The 12229-nt window shown below is 38.8% G+C and overlaps 1 non-coding gene across 1 annotated transcript; it reads right to left on the reverse strand.

Moving 5' to 3' along the window:
• Positions 1-7301: 7301 nt before the first annotated feature.
• On the reverse strand, positions 7302-7439 carry LOC142444128 (small nucleolar RNA SNORA41). Its single transcript, XR_012783791.1, has one exon. It is a non-coding gene; the product is annotated as a small nucleolar RNA SNORA41 (small nucleolar RNA).
• Positions 7440-12229: the final 4790 nt, after the last annotated feature.

A 12229-nucleotide genomic window follows, 5' to 3' on the forward strand; every position in this document is an offset into this window, starting at 1 on the left:
GTAGCATTCAAATCCATATATTTAGACTCTCCCAAGAATTTTTATAAAAGTATAGCCCTAATGTGCTTCACGTATGAGGATGAAATAAATCGAATGGTAGAGAAAATACTAGATATTTGTGCAAATTGAGCTCTTTAAATCTGTCAGAAAACACCAGAAATGAACAAAGAATATTTACTAGAAATAGCAGACACAGGATAAGCATATCTATTTATTAGTAATTCTAAGTGACATGATGACAGACGACCTGAGTGGTAATAAACCGATCTAATGCTAACAGTAGAAAAAATTAATAAAAAAGGAGAGAGCCAGTAAGATTTCATAGCCAAGGTTCTTGGTAAATTCTAAGCGAAGTCTAAGACAAACTCTCCCCCCAAACAAACAAAGAACCAAAATACCAAACTCACAGCCATTGACTCAATACTGATTCAAAGTGACCTGATAGGACAGGTACAACCTCCCTGTGAGGGTCTGAGACTTTAACTGTTGTGGGAGTCAGAAACACAGAATGGTTTTGAAATGCTAACCCTGTGGTTCGCAGCCCATTGTATAACCATTATGCTATCAATAGAAAAAAAAAAGTGGCCTGGACCTTCCTTATCACCCATGGCTTTCACTCTTGTTGAGGGGATTGTACTCCCAGCAAGGCTCTCACATTCCTTTGGGCCCACTCACCAAGCAGCATCTCCTCCAGTCACTGATCCTGCCTCATGACATGTCCCAAACAAAGAAGTTAGAAAATTCTCTGTTTCCATGGGCTTTTAAAAATTTTTTAAGAAGGAGATTGCTGGGGCCTTTCTTAGTTGCTTGTGTTTGTCTGGCACCTCTGCTGAAACCTGTTCCCCATAGGTGACTGTTGGTGTTCAAATACAGATGGCCCAGAGCACCCAGCATCGGAGAAGCGCAGTACTGCAGATTGGTAGAGGAGTGGTGACTCCGCTCTGTTAGTACCACATTGCAAACCCGGAGAAAATATCTGGTTAATATTCTCTCATCTTTTTCCTTCTTCCGTAAAATTACAGTTAATAAAATATAATATTACAAGATTATTCATTTAGTTTTTATTAGTTTTGAGCTCTGAAAGGACTGATCAAGACAGAGACTATCAAGAAATTGGTTGTCTCTTAGGACATACATTACAGTCTGGTGGGATGACCACAAAGCATGATTCAGAAGAAAGAATCACTGAGCAGCTAAGCCACAAGAAGGTAAATCAATATGCAAATTTCACTGCCTCTGCAAATTGACTACATAGAAGGACAGGATTGGGAGAAGGAACGCACTGGGTGAAGAAAGGGGGCAAACCAACACAGGAGTGTTTGGGAACAAAACGATATCTAAAGAAAGGTGGTAGGTCAGGCAGATTTGCTTGGGTTTAGCTGTCATCTTTTATTGGGGACTCAACTATTTAGCCATAATAGATACAAGACTGCACTTAAGGAACTAACTTAGCGCAAAAGGAGCCCTGGTGGAGCAGTGGGTTAAGTGCTGGGCAGTAACAGTAGGATCAGTGGTCCAAACACACAGCTGCTCTGCTGGAGGAAGATGGGGCTGTCTGCGCCCATAAAGAGTGTCAGTCTCAGAAGCCGGAGCAGGGTCGCTGCGCGTCCGAATCCACTCTGTGGCACTGCATTTGCTTGTGTGTTAGCTTGGACGTGTCTTTCTGACAGTTCTAGTTACAGTCGTTAATGGCTTTTAAAATGCAATTCAGGGAAGTCAGATGATTCATGAGGTCACAGAGCGAGTTAATGGAGCTTGGTGCTCTATCTGGTCTTCAGATTCCTCTCTGAGCTCTTCCTGCAGTATGACCATTGTCTCTGTTTTCAGTCTTAACCCTTCTCAGCCCTCCACGCTGATGGTAGACTTACTTATTATCCAGTGTTGATCAGCGTCATCTACACTGGAGAACAATTCATTGCCCCGCACCCCCCACCATAAAGCATAAATTCATACCGATGACTTACAAGGCCTTTGCTCTCTAAGAAATCTTTCTATGCACTGTTCCGTCTTGTGCTTTGGGCCCTGGGTCAATGTATCTTTAATCTCCAATAGAGTCCTTTGGATGTCATGGGTAACTAAATCTGTTAATACAGCAAGAAGCTCTGGTGGCATGCATGCTTAAGTGCTCCGGGCTGACTCCAGGTGGGGGTGACTTAGACTGACCCAGTGGCTCCGTGGGAGAGGCCCCTGGAGGGCCCTGGTTGTGGAGATTTCAGCCCAGAAAGCCCTCGGGGTTGTTCTTTTGTGTGACTTGATATCATTATGGACCGACAATGACACTGCAGCACCCAACAGAAGGACTAACCTGATGGTATTGACATTATGCATTCCTGGGATGACAACCTCATGGATTCCTCTGGCTATGTGTCTCTTTTCTTTACATGGAAAACTCTAAGAATTTGCATGTAATGCCATATCCTCTCAAACACCTTGTGAAGGGGCTTAGACACGCAATAAACGACTGCTGAAAATGGATACACGGCCATAAACCCCATGTTCTTTTTCTCTGTATATAACAGATAGTCTGCTTGGAGAAAGTTCATCTGTGAAATTAAAGACTTCAAATGAAAGCAAACCTTCCCATCATATATACATTTTTCTTTGGAAAATGCTATCTCCAATACTCCACTTTGAACAACATTCCTTTAAGATACATATTTCTTAAGGCACATAATCTGCCCCTTATATTTCCCTAGGATAAAGGTGATCTTAAGAACCTCTCCTAATTGAGCAATTGATTAATTAGCACTTTCTATCTTCACCAGGGAGTGAGAATTTAGAGGGTATTACTGTGCTAATAAGCTCACACCTTTCCTATTTTAAACTGTTTTCAATTTTGGGAATACAAATCCCAGAGACCGAGAAGAAATAAAATTTAAATCTCTTCAGCCACACAAAATGCAAAGTAGGTCACCCCACCTGTTTTTACTTGACTGGATCATTTGACAGGGAATGAGACATGTCCTTTTCACATTTCTGTTTCAAATCTATGCTACGTTTGGTCTGGGAATTTAATATCATGATATATAATATAGCATAGAGCACTAAATCACAGACTTATATTTTTTAAGAAAGAGAGAGAAGAAACAAAGACCTATGTGTCTGTTCCTTATTTGCCAGTTCTGCTTTAACAAGGAATTCAAATTTGTGCGTTCCCTTAGTAAATAATTTATTTGGGGTCGATTGAATTATGTTGGTTAATATTTGCATGTTCACAGATAATTATTATATTGGGGAAATTGTGAATAAGTCTTTTTGCAAAATGAGCGATCTGTTCCTTGACCAATAAAACACCTAATGAATGATAGGGAACTGATCTCACAGCACCAGTACTGATAGACAGAGAAGCTCTGCATTGTCTGGATCTTCTGTAAAGGATGTCTAAGGAGCTGCAGGTGGTGATGAGAGGTGTGTTGAATTATGAGGCTATTATATGGTATTGGACTAAAATAAAACCAAGTACTCAGCAATAAAGTTATATGTTTGCAAACATTGATCTCAATGAAACATTTACAAACTGTAAAATAAAATGGGATTCTACATATTTTCAAGTGGGGAAATATGAAATTTCCTTTCAGTGCTGGATATACAATAGATTAAAATTTTTCATTATGAAACTGACTTGTTTTATTGATCTTTTTAAGACTTAGTTTTGAAAAAGCACAAGTAACAAAGCATTAGCTAAAATATTATTTTTAAAATTACTCATAATTCACAAAAGTTTATGTTTGACAAATTACATTTTATTATAAGAAATGTATTTGATTCATTCATTGTAGGTAAGTTGATATGCACAATTTTCACTGAAATATGTGCATATTTCCCAAATTCACTTTTAAAACGAATATTCACAATTTATTAGTAACAAAAAGAGCATTCTTTTCCTCTCATGCTACCCATTATTTTCTTATTCTTTCTCGGTTAGGTGTGAGCTGAGGCAGCAATAAGGGTTACTACTCGGTAGGCTGCGATTGTAGTTAACTAACTGGACATTTCAAATGCGGGAGATGAGACGTCTGCAGAAGGCATTCTGAAAGATAGAGCACCACAGGGACCATGAGCTGGGAGAGGACTGAAGAATCTGACCATAGCATGTCTCTGAAATAAAAATGTTATCTATGTGAAGATATATGCTTACTGTTGTGCATGGTCCTTTGGGGGGAAAAAAGATAGTAGGAATCTAGATTAACATCCATTTTGATCCAGCACTTTCCAGCAGAACAGGTGCTGGATACAGAAAACTAAGGAGAACCAAGTGCCATTTGAAGGGACAATTCTTAAAATGACAGTCATAATTTTTATCATGCATCACCTGTCTCACTATCCTCATTCTCATCCAAGAAAATATTTGGTTCCTCGTGTTCATGCTTACAGACTCCAAAGCAACTGAGCATTATGGAAATTATTTTGCCTAGAACTGTGGCAATATTTGTTAATGTTTATTGATTATCTTATAAATCTGTTATAAATTTAAAATTGACTTTCTTGTTTACCTGTATGTCTTGTCTAGACCTGCTTATTGCATGATAATCTTCTGAATTTATTCAACTCTGAGTGCTTAGGATAGCCAGGATAGCTGGGCATAAAATATTGCAGATAAAATTACGGATCATGGTCATCTCATACCGTGGTGTAATAATACTCTAATGTCCTACCTGAACAGTGGCCAACCCTCTAGATGAATCTTTTATATGATTTTATTCATGATACATACTCAAGATAAAGTTTGGAAAATAATTAATTCACTCCATACCATAATGAATATAGATATAGGCTTCTACCCTATTTAGGAAATAAATCTAAATTAGGCAACATGATGAAAATTCTACAGAGACACTGTGATTATACCTTGGCTTGGTCTTCTGGGTCCTGACAGAGATTGTATTAACCCAACCTGGCCTAGTTCTTATTCCTTTCTTGATATTTCTTAGAGTTAAGTGCATAGAAGCAGTAACAGAAAAACACACTCTATTTTTCCTGGAATTATTGGATGGAACCTTGAACCTACAGAGCAAAGTGCTGCCCAGATCGACGGTTGTCAACTCGGGATGGTTTTGCACACACAGGTGGCATTTGGCGCTGCCAGGAAACAATTTTTTCACCACTTGTATGCCCTGGATCCACTGCCTGCCACCAATGAAGGACAAAGCATCCAATCCAAAATATCAGTAGTAGAGTTTGAGGAAACTTCACCTAGATAATTCAGGGAATTATCTTTATAGTGGCAATTTTTGTCAAGACATGGAAATCAAATTAAAATAAGGTCTTATTTTTTACCTGTAGTGGTGATGCGAATAGTTGCCTGACAATGTAAAGAATGTCCAAACTCATTCATTCTTTTGGTTTAAAAAAAGACCTATTTTCTGTAAAGATTACAGAGAAGAACCCTATAGAGTAGTTCTGTTCTGTGGTAGTTGCATAATCTGGTGTCAATTTGGGTCTAGAGAGGATTGAGAGTGAAAGTGTGGAGTCTAGCCTGTCCATCGGATCATAGCAAATGTGCCTCTGTGCGGGAAAATGGCCTTCTCCTGAGAATTCCTGGTATTTCCTCCTTGGAGGCAGGAGACATTTTTCTCTCTGCTGACTCCCTATGAGACATCCCTGGGGAGAAACCACATGGACCTACCTTGATGCAGCCCTGGACACTGGAAAAGCCACGTGGAGAAAATGCCACTGGATCCAAAGACTTTCTCCCCACTGGTCTGTGATCGTCCTGCACTCGGCATCATTGCATGTGTTTTGTGAGTCTGGAGAGGACTTTATAGATTGGTATTGAACCTCTGGGCTAATATTGGATTTATGGACTTGATCTGGACTGGCTGGGATGTTTTCTCAATAGTCAACTGCTCTTGTATATGAAATTCTTTCTTATGCACAAATGCGTGTTTATGAATTTGTTTCTCTAGTCCACCTGGACTAAAACACCTTCCATGAACACAAGGGGTTTCTGTGATTGAAATCCACTCAACAATGAAAGACAACAGCACATATATGGAACAAAATGATTTTCAACCCCTGCGATGTCCTAAGGAGTGATGGGAATCCATTGTGGACAGACTTCTCATAGTTCATTCAAAAGGGATTTATTCTTGCTATCCTTTTATTTTCCAATGACTAAAAATATCTAAATAAAAGATTTCTAAAACTATCACAGGCTACTCAGATAGCTGGGGAATACTCACACTTCAATCTTCTTAGATTAGGTTGATCTTTCGATACATCTGATTTTCATGCCTTTGTCTGCATTGATTGGAGCTTCTCACTCACTTGTTCAGTGCCCAAAAGTCCACGTGACTCATGGGGTCGAACTTCCCCTGATAGTTTCGAGACAGTAACTGTTTCGAGGGGTAGAAAACCAGGTGCTGCACAGTGACTGGTGCTTTCAAAGTGCTGGGTTAGCAGCCCAGCATGTAACCACTGTCCCCAGGGCTCCTAATCTGAGTTTCTGAGTGGTTCAAGTGTCTGAGAGTTCAGCTACCAACTGAAAGACTGACTCCTCAGAAAGAGGATCTGGTCCCCTGATTCCAGAAAAGCCACCCCCAAGAAAACGTTACTAAGAGCAGTTCTACTCTGATACATGAGTCCGAAATAAATCAAGGGCAATTGGCTTAGTGTTTTATCACTTTATCAATGGGTTCAGCTAATTTCTTGGATATTGTTCAATTGCTTCACCTTTCTTTGTACAACTATTCCTCTTAACGGGGTGATGATTCCGAACCTGATCATAACACGTTTTTTTCTTTTTCCTTAAAAAGAGAAAAAGCTAAACCCTCACACAGGAAGTAGTCCTCGGGCAAGTCACAGTGTATAAACAATTCAACTGATTGCACGGTATTACAGAGCAAGCAGCCTGTTTTATCACAAGTCATGCTGATAATAGCTCAGCTCAATATTCATGAGTTTCAAGTTATTCACATAGAAGATCAGCACAGGGAACACTGTTGACGATATGGGTACTGAGCATTCCGTTGAGTATGTACCATTCCCCAGCAAAGTTGCTCTGACCCAAATGATATGTGCCACGCCCATTTATTCAACAAATAACTGAAAGTGGTATATATTTATTGAGGACTCTCCAAAAAGAAAGGCCCGCCATATACATTTGCATTTTTAAGCATTACTATTCTCTGAGAATTATTGGTATCGACATTTTCTGTGCTATAAATCCAAGCTCAGAGATAGGTAAATGCTAGGGAGTGATTGCATTCCATTGTGCCAGACAGATCCCGTTTCCATCTTTCTCCCTTGACTGTGCCCCGTGCAGATGACTGTGGTGATGGTTGCACAACTCTTTTTTTTTTCTGTGTCTGTTACACATATATGCCCAACTTTCCACTGTGCTGGGAAAGAGGGATGTTATATTGGGTAACACTTTCTTTCCCACAGAGGAATGCCACAACTGATACCAGAAAAACAGCTGCAGACCAGTAGCTGTGGAAGCACAACTCTTCTTGATTTGATTCAATGATTAAATTGTATGATGTGTGAACTATATACCAACAAAACTGTTTGGAAAAGAAAGGGTTGGATCTTCAATTTTAACGCAGCAATGTGCGCTAGGAGACCAGTATAACCTCATCTCTTTAGAGACTAACGCTGAGACTTTCCAAGCAGATACAAGGAATAAATAGGTCCCATCAAATATCGTAGTGACTAAACAGGGGCTATATGCACATCTCTTACTTCTTAGTTAAATGTTCGTTCCTTTTAGGAAACTCTTAAAAGAGAGTTACCAAGAAAGTATCTCAGATATGAAGTTATATTCTACATATAATCTATATAACTTAGTCAACATAAACCAATATATTTACTTGAAGGATTTCAGAATGCCAAAATTTAAAAATGTAGACTTTGTTCCAACCTCCAGAAAAAAAGAAGATCTAAGATTATGTTAATTCTTGCAGAAGCGAGAAAACCGACTCTGAACCACTCCTACGTTTGCAGAAGTAAGACGCAACGAAAGAACCTCAAAATTGTAAACTCTTTGAGAATTTTCCCCCAATTTAATGTAGATACTGACCTTTTTTATCCTTTCTTTCCCCCAAATAAAAATAGTAAGAACTAATGTATTTGGATGAAAGCAGAAAGAGACGTGATTGAATACTCAGTCTGTCAGCATTTGTACTCTGCTTTTGGCCAGTGGCTGCTGAAGTAGTTTGTTGCAAGTTGAGAATGTACGTGAAACCCATTTTGTGTTTATTTTATTCAAAAACAACGTTTATACAAAGATACAGAGCAATTAGAGCAGCAAGCAACCATGGCTGCTCAATAATTCGTTTTACTATAAGGAAATTCTGGTAGTAACACTCAATAGTTTTTAAGTTGCTTGATTTTTTTCCTATAGTTCAAAGTTTCATATAGCACCAGGTTACTATAGCTTTTATTTAAAATAAGATAAATTTACTACAAGCAATAGACATAATCTACCTAAAGGGGGAATTTAAACAGCCTTGCGATCTAAGTCATGGAAGATATCTTCCCTGATTTTTATATACTAGAAAATGCAGCATGAAAGAAGTTGTCATTCCATTGAAAATCCAAACCATCTTTCAGTGTCACATGTCAGTCAGAGAGGTAGAAATGATGGCCTGCTGCTAATCAGTCAATCTAGAAGAGCCTCTGAAGAAAGGCCTGGCAATCCCCATGGAGCACAGGTCTATTCCATTAGTTTGGGTCGGGTTCTCAATTTTTAAGCCAAGGTTTAGTTTCAGCCACTTCTTTTCACACTGAGGTAATTTGTTATTTGAATAGGATTCAGGTGATCCAGAAAATCCTCAGATGCTGCACATGGTTTTAGTCCCTCCTTGTTCTTTACTCTAAACTAAAACGTAGGTCTTTACACAACGTGCTTAACAGATTTTTGTAAAGACTGCTTTTCACTGATGTTTTCCAGCCACACCAGAGGCACAAGTGCCAAACTTTCTCGGGACAGGCTGCCTTTGTGACATTTTTTTGGCAGAGACCTGAAAGACAAGCAGTAGAAGCCATATAGAAAACCTTGTTCTTCGGTGATTTCCCTTATGATTCTAAATGGACCAAGATTTAAGACAAAAATTCAAACAATGTCCAGTGTAATGTTGCACTCATATTCTGCATAAGCATTATGGCTCGTAGGTCCCCAGGCTCTCCCCCACAGAACATCTCAACAAATCACCAGTCAATTGGCTCCAATAAAATTGATGAGCCTCCAGCCTGCTCCAAAGCTGTGCAGCATGCAGCCTGTAAAAAGACAAATAAGAGACGAAGGTTGCTCATTGGTATGAAAAGAGCTCAGGCTCTGAAGAAAGGGGGAAAGGGAGAAGGAGAGGGAAAGAAAATAATTACAATGGCCGAAGATATTGAAAGACAAACATATACTGCAGCTAAAGAAATTGAGACGTCAGAGAAAGTACTGACATTTGCCTAGCATGGTACTGGCATGGAAGCTCTTATCCAGAACTCGAATTCAGACATTCTTGACCATGGGCTTGGAATTGTGTCTCTGACTCATGGTGATGTTGTAAAAACTAAAACAATATGTTGCCTGGTCTCGTGCCAGCTGCATGATTACTGTTCTGTTTTTTGGAGTCCAAAGTAAGCTAGATTAATCTTACCATCGTCACTTCTAAAGAACATTACTGTTGCATTTCTTTTAAGATGGGCTTATTTGTTCTCTCACTGGCATCACAGATCAAAATGAATTATTCTTCTGTCATCCTCTAGCCAAATGATATCTGAAGCAATGGAAAATATTTTAGCTGGGGTTAGATGATCTTGAGTCATTAATGTGCCACCGGTGGTTATGTAAATTCTAAAGCGGTCTAGTGTAGCAGACTTGTCCATGCAATGCGCGCTTTGATTTCTAAACTGTTGCTTCCGTGGATATTGATGCTTGATTCAAGTAAAGTCATTGACAATTTTAATTTCTTCTCCACTGAACATGATAATGCTTATGATTTCAGCTGTGATGATATTAATTTTCTTCACGTTCAGGTGTAATTCATATGGAAAGGTATAATCTTTGATCTTCATTAGAAAATTCTCCAAACTGTATTCATTTCCCACTCCCTCAGATATGCCAATTCTTGAAATAAGTAAGACCAGGTATAAATGAAACTACTTGGTTTGCTGCTAACACTAACTTTGACCAAAGTCACAGTAAGAATTGCAACTAAGCACAATACGAAGACATTCTTCTTAGTCCACGAGCCCAAACAACATCACCTATCCTTTCTTCTGTGGCATCCTAACTTCTTATGCCCCTCCTACAGCTACTAAATTGAGCTAACCCATTACTATTTAATTTGAAGGTGTGTGTTTTTCCTCTATAATTGTATTAGCATGAAAATAAGCATCTTAGTTACACTCTACAAGTACAAGTGCACTGTCACTGTTAATGAGATATCAACTCTCTTTGGATAAATTCCCACTATGATTTGTGTTCATTTCACTTTTGTAATTATATCATACCTTATTTTGCCTATTTTTCAAGGTTTTATTAACCTGTTCACATTTACCTGAGCTAATTGAATCATCACATATCATTTTCCTCTAGCACATCTTGATAATTTATAACGAATTAACTAACTAATCAGTTACCACTAAGTCAGTTCCACTTCCTGGCAAGTCTGTGTGTCAGAGCAGAACTGCCTTCATGGTTTTCAATAGCTGTTTGTAAAGATGTGTAGCACCAGACTTTTCTTTCAAAGCATCTCCATGTGGACTTGAACTGACAACATGTCATTTAGGAGCTGAGCGCACTAACCCTTTGCTGCGCCCCCACCCCGGAACTCCTGATGACTTAGACTCCTTTAATATAAAGGTTCTATTTTTAAATCATTACTGCCCATGCAACATGTCAAAACACTTCATAACTTACAGATGGGTATGCCATCTTGAGTATGGAGACAAGATATTCTGCATGTTAGAACCTGAAATATGAGAATTTTAGGTTCACTTCACAGAGGTTTCAGCAGGAGAGTTGTGAGGAAGTCCACAAAAGCTCATGATATGGACTTGTAACCAATTGTATTTTATTTTTTATCATGTTATTAGGAACTCTTACAGATCTTATAACATTCTGTATATCAATGGTATCAAGCAAATTTGTATATATGTTGCCATCATCATTTCCAAAACATTTTCTAGTTGAACCCTTGTTATAAGCTACTCTTTTCCCCTCCCTTCCACACCCTTCCACCCTCATGAATCCTTGATCAATTATATATTGCTATTATTATTTTGTATCTTACACTGTCAGATACGCTGACAATTACAACACCTGAAACTCTTTTCCTATAAGTTTCTATCTTTTCCAGTAGTGATCCATTTTTTAAAAACCCACAAAACAGAAACACAAGCGAGTAATTGAAAAGTAACAATATGTACAGACTGTTTCTTCAAAAAAGAAATTCTGAACATAAACATAAAATGACAATATGTGTCCAAAGAGGAGTATTCCTAAAATAATTAAATATAAATCATCATTGCATAATTTGACCAAGTGTAAGATTTTGCAAACATTTTATTGTACTGAAGTCCAAATTTTCTATATGCCTTTTATGGTATTCTCTGAAGATAGAATAATTCTAAGAACTATTTTAAGAACAATACTAGAATTTGTGATATAAAAAATATATGGTATATTATCTTAAGGAAACAAGTCTGAGGAACAGGGCTTTGAACACAAATCTGCACTTTGCCCACAGCTTGTTAAGCAGAGGATCATAAATACTAGTGATGTGTTTCATTTTTAGGCTCAGCATCCTCAAGGTAATGCTCTGAATGATGACAAGGGGCATTAAATCTTAGGTGGGCTTATGAACTGCAACAGGGAACTTTTCATGACAACCGAGATCCCCAAGCAGGATGCCAGTGGCTACTCTCTGAGTCACAGAGCGCCCCTGACCTACTCTCTTCACACTTGTTTCCGTATTTCATCTGCTCTGGGCTGGGCTTGCTTTATGATTTTGGTTAAGTGTGAAGAAAATCAGTGTGGCAGATGGAAGGAACTCAAGCTGTTCTTCACCAAAAGTGACATTTCTGGCAATATGTATTTTGTTTCCCACAGCAATACCCCTGACATGTCGTTTTTCAGCACGCAGGCAGCCTTATCACTCGCCAGTGTAAACAGTATCAGATGTCACATCCCTTGGAACAGGGCGAAGGGTGGAGACCCACGTTTGGTTTTTATTTTAGGCGCGGCATGCCTTATGATGCACAACGCCCTGAAGGAAGCAGTGCTCAATAA

Source organism: Tenrec ecaudatus, chromosome 3, assembly GCF_050624435.1.
Source record: "Tenrec ecaudatus isolate mTenEca1 chromosome 3, mTenEca1.hap1, whole genome shotgun sequence".
Classification (NCBI taxonomy): Eukaryota; Metazoa; Chordata; class Mammalia; order Afrosoricida; family Tenrecidae; genus Tenrec; species Tenrec ecaudatus.